The sequence below is a fragment of the Pinus tabuliformis genome, chromosome 1_1, assembly GCF_031772625.1.
Source record: "Pinus tabuliformis cultivar Carrire ecotype Pingquan chromosome 1_1, CPIR1, whole genome shotgun sequence".
NCBI lineage: Eukaryota > Viridiplantae > Streptophyta > Pinopsida > Pinales > Pinaceae > Pinus > Pinus tabuliformis.
Window position 1 is genome coordinate 83,832,990 of NC_142297.1, and position 15,798 is coordinate 83,848,787.

General features: G+C 35.4%; 1 pseudogene; it reads left to right on the forward strand.

Moving 5' to 3' along the window:
* The first annotated feature begins 259 nt into the window (after window positions 1-259).
* On the forward strand, window positions 260-1,453 carry LOC149211727 (putative protein phosphatase 2C 53 pseudogene; annotated as a pseudogene).
* The last annotated feature ends 14,345 nt before the right edge of the window (window positions 1,454-15,798 follow it).

Sequence of the window (15,798 nt, forward strand, 5' to 3'; positions counted from 1 at the left end):
GGGCACATGCTGGATAATTGAAAACTGGACTTTTTCCAAAATCTCGTCTCATATGAAACGATTGAACGCTATAAGAATGCTGGAATCATCTATGTTTAACAGGTTCTGAGAGAGATATTCAACTGAATTGAAACGAGAGAAGAGTTCATTTATTTATCACCGTTGCAGAGATCCTGTGATAGGGCAACAAGAATACAAAGGTTTCCGAAGGTATCAACAAAGTTAACCATCGTCGCCACCAGATCCACAGATTGTTAACATGGCTTGCATTGTAGCAGTGAATTCTCCCTCTATACACAATTCTGGTATTGAGATATGGGCAGCTTCCCCAAGGAATCATGGTTTCCTGACGCCCAGGAGCAGCGGCATCCACGCAAATTGTGTGGGGTCTCCGCTGAGGCCTGTTTTAACCATCAGAGGCGAAAATATGCTGTGGATCGAGAGCGGGGATAGCCAGGCCAAGAGGCCTTTCCCTTCTTGTGTCAATGTCTCGGAGGATAATGGTTCGAATGTCCGCAAGTTCCCTTTGCCTTCTCTCAAAAGGAAACGACCGCAGAGGCTGGATATTCCACAGCAGCTGTCGGGCCTAAACGGGCCGTGCCCGGCAGTGGAGCAGCCGAAGGAGGTGAATGAGGATGGTACTCATTATGCAGTTTCGCGCAAAATAGGTCGGCGAGAATTCATGGAAGATACCCACAAAGCCATTGTCAATGTTCTCGGTGATTCCAGACAGGCCTTTTTTGGTGTGTTCGATGGTCATGGTGGTCAGAAAGCTGCAGCTTTCGCTGCCGAAAATCTTGGGCAGAATATTGTGGACGCTATGCTCAGCATGGAAGATGAAACCGAGGACTTTCTTGAGCAGGCCGTTAAAGCTGGATACTTAACAACAGATGCTGAGTTTTTGAAGCAGGAGGTTGGCAGCGGTACTGCTTGTGTGACCGCTCTGATTAAAGGTGGTAACTTAGTCGTTTCCAATGCTGGGGATTGTCGAGCAGTTATGAGCAGAGAGGGCGCTGCTGAAGCCCTTACATGTGATCACCAAGCTGGAAGGGAGGACGAGCGACAACGGATAGAAAATTTGGGTGGAATTGTGGAGCTCCGCCATGGAGTTTGGCGAGTTCAGGGATCTCTGGCTGTATCTAGGGCAATAGGGGATTCACACTTGAAAGAATGGATAACCGCTGAACCAGAGACGAGAAAGATTAAAATTACATCTGAATGTGAGTTTTTAATTTTGGCATCAGATGGGATCTGGAATAAAGTAAGTAATCAGGAAGCAGTGGATATTGCCAGGCCTTTCTGCGTCGAGAAGAAACCTAATCTTTTACCATTAGCAGGAGGTCCTATGGTTGCTTGCAAAAAGCTTGTAGAAGTAGCAGTAACCAGAAAATCTCAAGATGATATTAGTGTGATGATAGTACAACTGCCACATTTTTGCATGAATGAGATTTAGAAAGTGTGAGGTGAGCCGAGCGGAGGGATACCATCAAAAGAGTAGACTAGTTACACCCACCTGACCTTACATGGGTGTTGCAGACATTAAAACGACCACACCCTGTACACTTGCTAAACAACTACTGGGAAGGATAGGAGACAACCGGGTCCAATCCCTTTTCACTTTTCACCATCATGTTTAAGTTTCTTAAGGCAAGGTCATAAGAATTTACTACTGCATTTGACATATACATTTAACATCATATAAAAAAATTTGGTGCCAGTAATAACTATATGTTGTTATAGGGTAGGTCTAGTCAATGTAGTTTCAATTTTACTTTGAAACTACTTGAAAAGAAATTGTTGTTGAAGGCAGAATGGTTAGTGAATGGAATAATTTATGGGTGTTGAGTTGTACATTAAACAATACTAAGGATAGGAGACAAAATTTTCTTTTCAATCATGTTTAAGTTTCTTAAGGCAAGGTCATAAGAATTTACTACTGCATTTGACATATACATTTAACATCATATAAAAAAATTTGGTGCCAGTAATAACTATATGTTGTTATAGGGTAGGTCTAGTCAATGTAGTTTCAATTTTACTTTGAAACTACTTGAAAAGAAATTGTTGTTGAAGGCAGAATGGTTAGTGAATGGAATAAGTTTTAGTGAGTATGATGGGATTTGGAGTTTGCATATATCATTAATATTAATTTTTTTAATATGGATCGAAACAAATTAGTGAACTAGGTAAAAAGAAGATTACACTTATTCATAAGTTTTAGTGAATATGGTTTATAATTCAAGGACTTAGAATCTAAAAATTTTATCAATGTGGATTTTTATTTGGGATAATGCTAGTTTTTTGCAATTATTGTTATAATGAAATATATTTCAATACATTAAATCACAAGTATTAAGACATTGTTTCAAATCCCTAGATTTATCATTTGATACAACCACTATGAGTTCTATCTCTATTAGAAATTAAATACCATACTATAGAACTAAAATAGATACTTCAAACCATGAAATATTCGTCATGAACCCTAACTCACTTCAAACAAAGAAATATTCCATCATGCAACCTAACTTTAACAGTGGGAGAAAAACACTTTACTACAACATTGCCAATACATTTCACTTATATTGTTGGTCATATCACAATAACAACAAATTAATAAAAAAGATCATTGTGAGTAGATAAGTGACTCAATGTCTCACACTAATAGTAATCACTTGAGAATGCTTCCAACCATTATAAAAATGAATCACAATATGACTATATACAAAATTGTTTTGTTGCCTGTTTTTTAAATAAGACTTATTGTGAATATAAAAATATATTTGGTGCCTATGTATGTATATATAATTGTCCCACTACATAGGAAGATGAAATGGAAGTGAACGATGATATAATAAATACAAGAACCATTTTCGTGAATGCTACCAAAATCTAAATAATGCAATAGCATGATTTTAGCTCATGAAATCCAAAAGAAATTATTAAACACATTGAACTAAAACCATACACCTTAATATAACCACAATATATAGTGAGTCACCCTAAAAACCCAATCTCACGAAACCAATTTGGTATGGTAATAATGAGTATTTATTAATCAACAATTTATGGAAGTTTTGGTATTTTGGCTCTCTCTTGGATTTTAGAAATTTGCTTACAAGAATAAAACCAATCCCTTACTCATCTTGTTGAGCAAGCCATTCTAGTTTTCTACAAAGAGGATAACATTGAGATCTATTGGGATAGGTAGAAATCCAAATAAACTTTCCCTTTCATTTTCCACTTTATCTCTTATTGGTACCATTCCCTTCTAGGTCCTAACTTTAATTTTTATTTTGTTAATTATTTAGTTCTTACATTGGCATGTCAAAAGTCCTTGCGGCAAATGGTTAGATAACTAATTCAAGGTGTGCCCATCATACCAATAATTGCAACCTCCTACTTCATTCACATTTACATATTTAAACTAGTATTTTGTAGCCCCTTCCTCTATAGTCATTTCACTAACTCTTCTTCCATAGAATATTCAAGATCTTTCATAACAATGACTTCGCTGAATTTTTAGTAACTTCCACAACAACAACTTCTGTGGCCTCTTCTTTTGCTAATTATTTTTCTTAATCTAAGTCATGATCAATTACTATCTATTTTCGATCCATTTTAGATTGCACATTCCCATTGGGAGGATTTTGGTTTTCAAAAAGTATATCATTAATGAGATCGAAACACATGATCTTCATTTACTTTTCCATGTCCATCTTTCCATCATGAAGAAGATAGTTTGTTGTTTTATCGTCTACTACTATTTTTCTATTATAGAATTTGTTCTTTCTCTTCATTTATGTGATTTGACTAAGTATATGTGTTACCTAGGGAATTTTTGGGTCGAAATTATTCCAATTAGCTATCTTTTGGCTATTAAAAACAATCACCCATTTTGGTAAAAAATTGCCTATTTTTTACAAAGATATGAATAAATTGATAATATTCACCAAAATTTTCCCAATTCTAATAGTAAATTACATGTTTTTCAATGTGTGTGATTTTTCAAACCAAAATAGTGGCCTAGAATACGATACAAAAGTCTAATATTTAATTTCATAAAAGATACTATGTTACCTCCCTTCATAAAGTGACAATTTTTCCTTGCTATAGAAAGTAGCATTCATACTACATAGGTCTATTGGCCACCGAATATCACTTTATAAGTGTCTAACAATGGTATTGCACAATATAATTCATCAAATAGTTAGCATTAGTGTAAAATTTTATTTTATATCTCTACGTGATTCTAATAAAAGATTTTCGTTACAACCATGCTAGTAAGATTGGGTCCATTAGATCATAAATTTCCTAAACCAATCTCATCAACTAATATTTCAAAAATCAAATTACATTAAGAACTATTTTCAAAGTCAAAAAAACCTTTTGATCCTTTAGTTAAACTTTGATTGAGAATATTTCATTGTTATCTCCACTCTCTTTTGGCTACTACAATGTGGTGAAAACTATGGCTTCATCTAGATAACAGCTAATTTCTACACTTCTTCTTTTATCTTAGTAGCTTCTCTTGCCTCCTCTTGGAATTTAGCCACTTTGTATGCAATTTCAAATGAGTTTCCTAACACTTCTTTCATATGTTCCCATCCAAATGAGAATGTTTGCGATGCCTATTAGATTCTCTTATTTTTCCAATTGTGGCTACCAATTCTCAAATTCATTGGATGAGCATCTGTAATTATCCCTCCAAGTTAACATATTGTTGTTTTTCTATTTTTTCATTATCATGCTCCATGAGAGATCATCATTAACCTACACCTACCCTAATATTAAACCTTATTAATAACCTTCATTAATCTCATTAATCTCGTAAAAATATGTTTCATAAAACTACTCCAATTTTTGTTTTCTCTGTTGGCAATGGAAAAATAATTTTGTGTGGAATTAAAAACAATTTCTACAGCTTCCTCAAAATTTCTCACCCTCCCCGCCCCCTTAAACCCACCACTAACTCATTCTTCACCACACCCCGCTCTCTCTCTATATTTCTCCTTCTTTCTTCCTTTTGTCCCGCTATCCCTCCCTCTCTCAGCCTCACCATCTCAATGATTTCCCATGTATTAAAGTCACTAGTTACATGAATGTGTGCAAGCGCCTAGTGTTAGAAGTGTGCATACATTGTTGACACCAAGAACACACATGAATTATTAGTGCACACATATTTTTTGGAATTTAAATATTTCTGAGTAGGAATCCTACATGCATAAAAACTTGGTTAATTCGGATATAGGTTCATGATCATGAATCTAGTGGTTTGGGCTACGAAAACATACAAACGTCAATTTTTGAAATATACCCATATAGAGTCTACTATCTATCTTTCTATATCTATATATCTATCTATCCCTCATGTATTTTTGAAATTAATAGGTCAAAATCTTAAAATACATCCCTCATGTATTTAATGGTCTAAAACTTTAGTTGGTCTCAAGGGTTGTCTACCTGAGTGGTTGGGATGGCTCTTGGGAGTTATGTTACTAATGTGGAAGGTTTGTGTGGTATGTTTCCGTCAATTCCACTTTCTTAAGGTCACATAGGAGGTTGAATCCCATCATAGTAGGCTCTCGCCACATATCTACCCCGGTTTGCTGGTTACTTGGGTAGATATGGGAGGAGGGTGTTATACTCTACTTCCCTCTCTCTATCTTCTTTCACTCTATCCCTCTCTCTCTCTCTCTCTCTCTCTCTCTCTCTCTCTCTCTCTCTCTCTCTCTCTCTCTCTCTCTCTCTCTCTCTCTCTCTCTCTCTTCTCCCCTATTTTTATCTCTCTATTTATATTTAGTATATATTTCGTTTTCTACTTCTCTCTCTCTCTCTCTCTCTCTCTCTACGTACATATCCCTATCTCCCCCATCACACACACACTCTTTCTCTCTCTTGGTCCTCTCTCACTCTCTATCTCCAACTCTCTCTCATCTCTTCTTCCACTCTCTCTCCATCTCTATCTCTCATCCCTCTCCCCCATCTCTCTCTCTCTCTCTCTCTCTCTCTCTCTCTCTCTCTCTCATGGTCCTCTCTCACTCTCTAACTCCACCTCTCTCCCATCTCTTCTTCCATGCTCTCTCCATCTCTATCTCTCTCCTATATCTCCCACATCACTCTCTTTCTCCCCTCTCTCCCTCATCTCTCTCTCTCTCTCTCTCTCTCTCACCCTGCCTACACCCCTTTCCTCTCTATCTTCTTATTTGTCTCTTCATCTCTCCACCCTATAGAATTATCTTGTAGATTCACAATCTAATGCAATTTTCTAAAGCAAGAGACAAGAATCTACTTCTACTCTTTACATCGGAAGCCCATAAAGATCGAGAAAAACAATAATTGATAAGAGGAAGAACATCAATGACACATAACACAATAAATATCTGGGTAAAACCACAGCTCAAAACCCCACTATCTGTATTTCATTAATCAGAAATCCAAGATGATAATACTATGTTTGTTCTCACAAGAACAATCCCATCACTTAGTAAAATCAATCTCTAACTCACAAGAAAACTCTTGGCCTAAACTTAGCCAACTCTCCAGCTCTCCAAGCCCCTTTCACCCTTAGTCAAAGAATTTGGATGAGTACAATATGCTCTGCTCAACCTTCAGTTTAACCTACACAAGTATTTCCTATCCTCTGCCTGATGACTTCCTTTGGCTAATACTTAGCCAAATTTCCAAGCCTCGAAGCTTCTAATTCTTTACACCATTCCTAAGAGAATTAGCTTGTATTTAAATGGAAAGTATTCATCCATAATTGCACAATCCTTTCTAGGTTTAGTTCCTAATTACATGCACCATCTATACTACTCAAAAAATTATACAACAAATAGTACATTGTCCCTTCACTCTAGTCTCAACATGATCTTTCTTAGAATCAAAATGCATGAGTTTCTAATGAGGGAATATTCAATTAACTGGAGTAGCACTAGTTAAGTGCACTAATGCACTAACTGACTGTTAACTCACTATTAGTGCCTCAAACAGTTTGGAACTAATTTAACTCAACTTAACTCAGTAAACTGAGTTAACTAATTACAAATCATACTTACCTCATCTTGGACCCCTATAATATAGGGAGAAAATATACTAGACTTCAGAAAGAATTCCAACTCAAAATTCCTAAGTTAACTAAGTCAACTCACTCTAGTTGACTATTACAAGTTGTTATGAGAATAAAATTCGATTTTAATTCTAAGTTTAATTCAAGGACAACTTAAGCTAGAATTTATGGATTCTATTTTTATCATTTCTCGTTGCTATTTTCAACACACCCCACTCTCTATCTCTCTCTCTCTCCCCTCTCTTTTTATCACTCTCCGTCCCCTCTCTCTCTCCCTCCTCCTTCCCTCACTAAGTCTGTAGTTCATAACAACTCCCTCACCACTCTCTCTCTCTCTCTCTCTCTCTCTCCTCAGTGCTCTTCCTCCCTCTTCCTCTCTCTTCCTATCGCTCTCCATCCTTTCTCTATCTCCCCTACCCTCCCCCCTCCCCCTTCCTTTATTCATTATCCCTCCCTCCTTCCCTTAGTCTGTAATTCACAATATCACCCTCCCACCCTCTCTCTTGTTCCCCCCTCTCCCCCTCACACCACTTTCCTCCCTATCTTCTTGTTTGTCTCTCTCTCTCTCTCTCTCTCTCTCTCTCCATATTTACCTATTTCTCACCCCCATCTCTTTTTATCACTCTCCATCCTCTCTCTCTCTCCCTCCTCAATCCCGCTCCCTCTATTTATCTATCCCTCCCTCCCTCACTTATTTCTTACTTCATAACAACCCCCGCTAACCACTATCTCTCTCTCTCTCTACCCTCTATTGCTCTCCCTCCATCTTCCTCTCTATTGCTATCACTCTCCACCCTTTCTCTATCTCCCCCTCCCTTCTTGCTCCCCCTTCGTCTATTTCGTTATCCCTCCCTCCTTCCCTTAGTCTGTAAATCACAACAACCCCCCTATAAATCTCTCTCTCTCTTTCTCTCTCTCCCCCCTCCATATTTGTTTTTAAGTGCACATTATGTCCTTCTCTCTCTCTATCTCCCTCTTCACTCTCTCTCTCTTTCCATATCTATCTCGCTCTCTCACACTTCTCCTTCCTCTTCCTCTCACCATCCATACTCTTTTCTCATTCCTTCCTCCCTCCCCCTTCCATTATTTCTCTATCCCTCCCCCCCTCACTTAGTGTGTTCTTCACAACAACCTCCATCAGTCTCTCTCTCTCTCTCTCTCTCTCTCTCTCTCTCTCTCTCTCTCTCTCTCTCTCTTTATTTGTCCTCCTCTATTTCTCCCTCTCTCTCATTCTCTTCTCCCTCATGTCATTTCACTATCTCCCACCCTTCCTCTATCTTCCCTCTCCACTCTCTCCCCCCTTACTCACTCACACAATCTCTCTCTCTCTCTCTCTCTCTCTCTCTCTCTCTCTCTCTCTCTCACACACACACACACACACGCACACACACACACACACACACATATACACACATTCACAACACCCCCCTCCAAATTTGGTTCTCTCTTCCTTCCCATGTCAACCACAAATATCTTCATCCCACTCCCTTCCTGACCATCTACCCTTATCTCTCTCACCTTTTGACTTTCACACACTCTCCACCCTCATCAACTCATTCTTTTTCACGTCTCCCTTTCTCTCCCTCCTTGACCCCTTTATCCCCCCCTTTCTCACCCTCCCCACCCCCATAAACCCATCACATCCAATTCCCACTAACTCATTCTTCCCCACACCCCACTCTCTCTCTATATTTCTCCTTCTTTCTCTCCTTTCGCCCCTTTATCCCTCCCTCTCTCACCCTCCCCACCCTACGAAAGCCACCTCATCGATTTCCCATGTATTAAAGTCACTAGCTACATGAATGTGTGCAAGCTTCTAGTGCTAGAAGTGTGCATACATTGTTGACACCAAGAACACACATGCATTATTAATGCACATATCTTTTGGAATTTAAATATTTCTGATTAGGAATCCTACATGCATGACAACTTGTTTAATTCAGATATGGGTTCATGATCATGAATCTAGTGGTTTAGGCTGGAAAAACATACAAACATCTATTTTTGAAATATACCCATATAGAGTTTACTATCTATCTATCTATCCCTCATTTATTTTTTAAATTAATAGGTAAAAATATTAAAATACATCCCTCATGTATCTCTCCCATAACTAAGGGCCTTGACTATTTGGAAAAAAATTATATGGTGCACTAGAAGACTTTAAGACCTATAATGTAAAAAGGGAAGGAATGTTTGATAATTGCAACACCTTTTTAAGTTGTACCAACAGAAGGCCTTATAATTTCACAGATATAATGACTTCTTTAAATTAGAAATATATTATATTAAGAGTGCAAATTTAATTGTGCAAAAGAATAATATGTTTTCTACAACTCCACAAGATTCCATCATTTAGATACTCAGCCGCTATAGAAATGGAAACATGTGCATTGTATTTTGCTTGAAATAATATACTAGTTTTGAAAACTCAAATTTCACATAATTCCTATAAATAAAAATCATATACCTGAAAAGCCAATTCATAATGAATTTGAATATATATATATATATATATATATATATATATATATATATATATATATATATATATATATATATATATATATATATATATATATATATATATCAAATTCATTAGATTAGCATCTCTAATTATCTTTCCAAATTAACATGTTATTTTTCTAATTTTATATTACCACATATCGTGAGACCATCATTAACTTGCACCAACTCTATTATTAATTTCATGTCTACTATGAGTAAATCACTATGGGGGGGCTCAAGAAGACTTAATGGCTCGACATGGAGCTCCATTCAAATACACAATGAAGGACTACTAGGACAAGCTCTGCCTCTACTCTGCAACAAGCAACCATGGTCGATCGCTATCAGCTCTAGAGAGGGGAGAAGTCAAGCAGTTGATGGCGAAAGTGACAAAAATTGGCCAAGCAGCTAGAAGGACACATCGCAGCAGAGACGTGGCCTGATCAAGGGCATTCACAGTAACAATAGGGGGATATTTCCTCCATCATGTTCCGTTTTCTTTTTCTTTTCATTATTATGTAATTTCTGTTTTTCCAAGAATGAAATAAAATCCAATTGTAATCATTTTGGGCAGCAGGCCTTGCACGTCGAGACAGCTAGTCTAGTAGATAGCTGGCCCTTGGTTGAGATATTTTGTAATTATTGATTCAAATCCCCCCTTATTTGTATAAATAAGGGGGAGAAACAATTAATCTTGGTTCAGGAATTCTGCACCCGCAGTGGTCAAATTTTGTGATTCCATTTTTGGTCCTAAGTTGCTTGTTCATGAGGGACTTGAGCAATATACGGATGAATGTGATGGACTAGTATTTGGGCCCATTTTAAATATTAATGGAACTATTTGGTGATTCCAAGAAGATCAATGTGCAGTATGTTTTCCCTCTGTAATCTCATTTCATAAGTGTTTTTATTTCTATGAAATAGTGTAATGAAGTTATTGGTTTCCCTATGATTTGTGGATTTATCTAGGCTACTAAATAAGCGAACAATCCCTGTGTACAAGACAAATTTACTTCAGTTATTTTTTAACCTATAGTACCTGTGTGAGCCTAGATTTACTCATGCTATTTGGCGATAAAGATACCCATCATATATCATGAATAAAACTTTAGTTGGCGCTCCATTGCAAGTTCTCCCTTGTTCATGATTGTATATCTATTACCAAGTAGCAATAGTACTTTTGTTAGTTACATATTTACTTAGGTACCTGTAATAGGCACATATTTGCTTCAGCTTTTGGATACAGATGCACCCATGAGTATATGGCCTAAAACCTTCTTTTCCACCCCACTGTTTCTACCATTCCACCTCTTTAATCTTCCATACCTTTGTCGGGACATTTTTTCTTAGGATTCTGTTACAACCTTATGCATCGAATCCCCTCCTTTCTTTCCTCCTCTTCACTTTACTACAACTTCAATATAAAGCTTCATGTTGTGTTTCGGCCACCAGAACTAGACATTTCTCTTTGAGGTTGGCCAAGTTTATCCCTTGAGCATTCGGATCCTTGTGTTGGCTTGAGTATACCTTCATGAAGGTCAATTGAACCAAGCCCCGTTTTATCCTTTTAAAACTTGTGACAATTGGAGTGTTGCAGAAACCCCCTCGCATATAATATTCCATGCACTCCTCTATTTAAGATGTCCTAGTCACTGGTCTACAATCAACCCAAAGGTTGTCTCTAGGAATATTTCTATGTCCCCTAAAGCACTCGTGCTGCAGGTGTCGTTAAAAGTGACAACATATATCATAAGGAGAAAACAAAATGAACATAACACACAAATGACTTATTAAATCTTGAAACATGGTTTGAAATTGCATGAATCACTCACAATAAAATTTTGAAACCTAAAATCAAATGTTGTTGACCCTGAAATGCCATGACATTTATCTATATGAGATATGAGTAAAGAGATCTTATGGGACATATAAGATGACTAACATAACAAAGCTATTGAATGTCATTAATAAAAACTCAAAAGTAGATTAATTAATATGGTTTATGTTATGGTTTACATAATCTAGTATATACTATTGGATCTAAAGATAAAGTATACATTTTATGTTATATACCTTACCATTTCTTTGGATCATGTGATATACATGAACCTTTTAAAAATTAAAAAAACTAAACTTATAATAAATGACCATTGTGGGTCTATTAACATCATGTTATAGGATTATGTTATGATTTCCTCCTTCATTATTACATTCTCAGAGAGCATTGAGGCTTGAACATGTGTAAGTACTAAAGGAAAATTGAAATAATAATTTTGGTTGGTGTTTTTTTTTTACCCTGCTTCAATGTGGCTCATATTCCAATGCATTAGCACATTGATAGGTATGGGGCACACTGTTAACATGTTTTCTTTTATAATATATCTTAATATGCCTTATTACATATGTTCGTGTTATGCAACAATGTATAGCTATGTTTAGTACACTTCAAAAGCAATTTTTTAATTAAAATAATTTAATCGGACCTTGATGCAATGGCCTATTTAGAGCACACTAGATGAATACCATGTTTAGTTCACATTACAAAACAATCCTTTTAAAACTTATTATACTACACATTATATCACTTGAATCAATGTAGCTACTTTATTTAGTGCATTAACATTTTTTTATTAAATGTTAGCCTCATGTAATGTGCATGGTATTGTGCATATTAATGCCTCCTCTTTTAAAATTGTCATTTTAACAAAATTTAGGTTTCATATTAACCCTAAAACTAACATGGCTAGTAACATGATGTACATGTGTGGTATACTTAATAACAAGCATTAGGAGAATTATATGTTTTCCTTTCCATGTTGCATCCTTTTCAATATATGTATTTTACAAAAATTGAACATGGGAGGATGTATATTTATCAAGTGAGAGAGGGATGCTATGAAAATGTAATTGTCAAGACTTTCAAGGTTTATGTGCTCAAAAAATACTCTTCTAATTTTTTTTCTTTTTCTATTCAACTCCACTAAAAAGAGAACAAGAACAAGAGTGTTTGTTAAAATTTCTATTAATTGGTATTTTCTAGTGATTGGGCCTTCATTGTTCGAGGGCATTCCCCTACTTAGCTTGTATATTAGGAGTTGAAGGTGTCATGAGAGCCATTAATCTTATTACCCTCTCATAGGTTTTATGGAGATGGTGCCTAAGCCCAACTTGTGATTTTTAAGTTGGAAAGTAGGTATATATGCTTTTGTCTCTTAAGATTTGGTGTGGTTTAATTGTTGTACATTTTGGTCTTTTTGTCAGAATTTGGTAATAAAATTCTTGGCAAGATTATAATTTTGTATTATTTATATTGTATTTTTGAAGTCATAAATGGATTGAATGTCCTAAAAAACCCTTTGGGCCCTTGAATTGTGTGGAATATATAACTAAAATTTACAATCCAATAAATCCATTAACCACAAAATTTACTCAAAAAAAATTAAAATATAAGACAATTAAAATACACTTTTACATTTTAATATCATCCTAGAGTTCACAAAATCCAAATCCTTTATCTACATATAATTGTATAAAAATATATATTTTGTAAAAAAAAAAAAAATATTTGAGATTTCATTTAAAAGTAAATATGAAAAGAAGAATGCACTTTTTTTCCAAGTTTGTTTGAAGCTTAGTGCTTTGATATATGAATGCTAATATACTTTTTTTCTTATGGGTTGGTGAATTTTTTTAAAATTTTATAAGAATGATTAGCTTTTAATCATTAATATTTAATTAATTTAAAATACAAATAAATTTATACTTATAGCTAATAATAATTTAAGTAAGAGGAATTGATAAATTTAAGACCGGTATGATTATATTAATAAATATGATTGATATATGTTAATAATTACTTTTTCTTTTAAAATTGATGGGTTCACTCACATGGTGTTATTTGTTATTTGATAATTTATGGGGTGATTTCAATATTGTATTAGGTAAATGTAAAAATGTAAATATTGATAACTAGAAATTCTCAACAATTTTCATAACAAAAAAATTATAAATTATTTGTATAATAAAATTAAGTATTATACATAACCACATTCAAATTCCTTTTATTATTATTTCAGCGATATAACTAAGAACAAATTGATTGAATTATTTAATATGCACAACAATATGTTACAACTATCACCTTACTATTATTTTTAATCGATTACCACTCACTCATTCATCATTTATATACTTTTTTTTACATCATAAATAGTTAACCATCATATTTCTTATCTCCCATAAATAACATTTTTATCTTGTTACTTTTTATCTCCATATTAAATTCAAAGCAGATGCAAAAAACATAGTTAACCATCACATTTCTTATCTCCCATAGATAACATTTTTATCTTCCATTACATTTTATCTCCATATTAAATTCAAGGCACATGCAAATAATTAAACCAATCAACCAACCCACCCACCAACCACATATTTCTATATATTGTATTTCTTTTCGCATTAATCCTCCATCACTCAAGAGAATAACAGAATAAACGTTTATAATGCATCATTATATTGAACATATATTTGTCTAATTGTCAAGAAAATAAAAATACTAATTAATATATATTTTCAAAATCGTGATATGAATTTAGAGATATTTTACGGTGCTTAAAAGTTTCTGAAATTCATAATCACTTTCAATTTTTTTTTAATGATGAAAAAATTATTAGGAAAGTGGAAGACGAAGGAGGTACCTCAAGTGTGTTATCACGTAGACTTACACACACTTGGACTTAATCGATAGATTGTTAGGAAGGTGGCAGATGAAGGTGGTCACGTAGACTTAAACACACTTTAGACTTAATCGAGAGGTTGTCAGGAAGGTGGTCACTCAAATGTGTTATCACGTAGCCTTAATCGATTAAGTCACATGTCAAATGTGTTATCATGTAGCGAAGGCTTAGAAATTGGGAATTAGAAGATGTAGCAGTTCCCAAGATGATTCCCTGCAATATTTGGTGGGACCACACCGTATGCAATCGATGCGTTGGGGATGCCATGTATGAATGCATATCATCTCTTTCATGCCAGGTCATTACTACAAAGAATGTGCACCACTGAAACAAAACCTAAATTTTTTGCAAAACCGTTCACGTGGAAAATGGAATAGGTCTTAATGACGTTTTCGGAAAAATATTAACTATCAAAAATAAGTTTTCACTATTTCAAACCCGTCAAGAAAAACGGCCATTGAAAATTTGTAACCGTTAAATACGGTCAAAATTCCATCTCTGTTTCCAATGGCAAAGGCAAACCATTTTGGAAAAAACGATTTCTGCAACTTCCGGAAAATTCTGGAAACACTCTCCTAACCAATGCGGCTTACCGACAGTAAATTCACCGTCGATAATAATATAATAAAACATCTGTAAATTAGGAAGTTCATTGATTGATGTCATATTATAGACTTTGACATTGTCACTATCTTGGACTTGGTGGACGTACCTCTGGTGGATGCATCACCATCCCCGACGGCCCACCCGCTTGACTTTGGTATCGGTAACAATTCTGGACGCCAGGCACTCCAGAATGCAGAAAGGATCTATTTTTGCACATGAGGTGATGAACGACGACCAAGATGAGAAGCGATATGCCAAGTGGAACATGTCTGCCTCGTCATTTCATGGATGGACGGCGGAGGTCGCTGCCATTATCGTCAGGTGGGTAAAAAAGGAAACAACTGGCAGCGTAAATGATATGGAATTTTTCAATGAGGAGGAACATAGACTCTTTCAGCGTGTTTCAGAGCATAGACGTTTATATTAAGTGGATAATTGACTGTGCACATGCTGGATTGGCGTCCAGAGGTATTGATGGAGCAGAAAACTGTTGGGAATTTTCTGACAAATTTGAAAACAAAATCACTAAACAGAGAAAATGCTCTGTTTTGCACATGATCTTAACACAGGGAAGTTATAATTGTTTTCTGAGAACAGAGTATTACACACAACCACAAAATCTTTGTATTCATTAAAATGAAACCGCTGTTACAAAAACGTCTTCTTCTAGATTTTTACCAACACTGCTTCAGAAGCAGAAACAAAATTACTCCGTCTTTTACAAAAAAAATTTACACTGCTATGTGTAAATTTTTTTCACTTGCATTTACGCTGCTGCGTTTTACATTTCCCTTTCAACAAAATATTACATTCACGGTCTGCTGCAAATTCCTTTCCTTCTCGTTTTCTCTCAACAAGCAACAACAAAAAAAAATT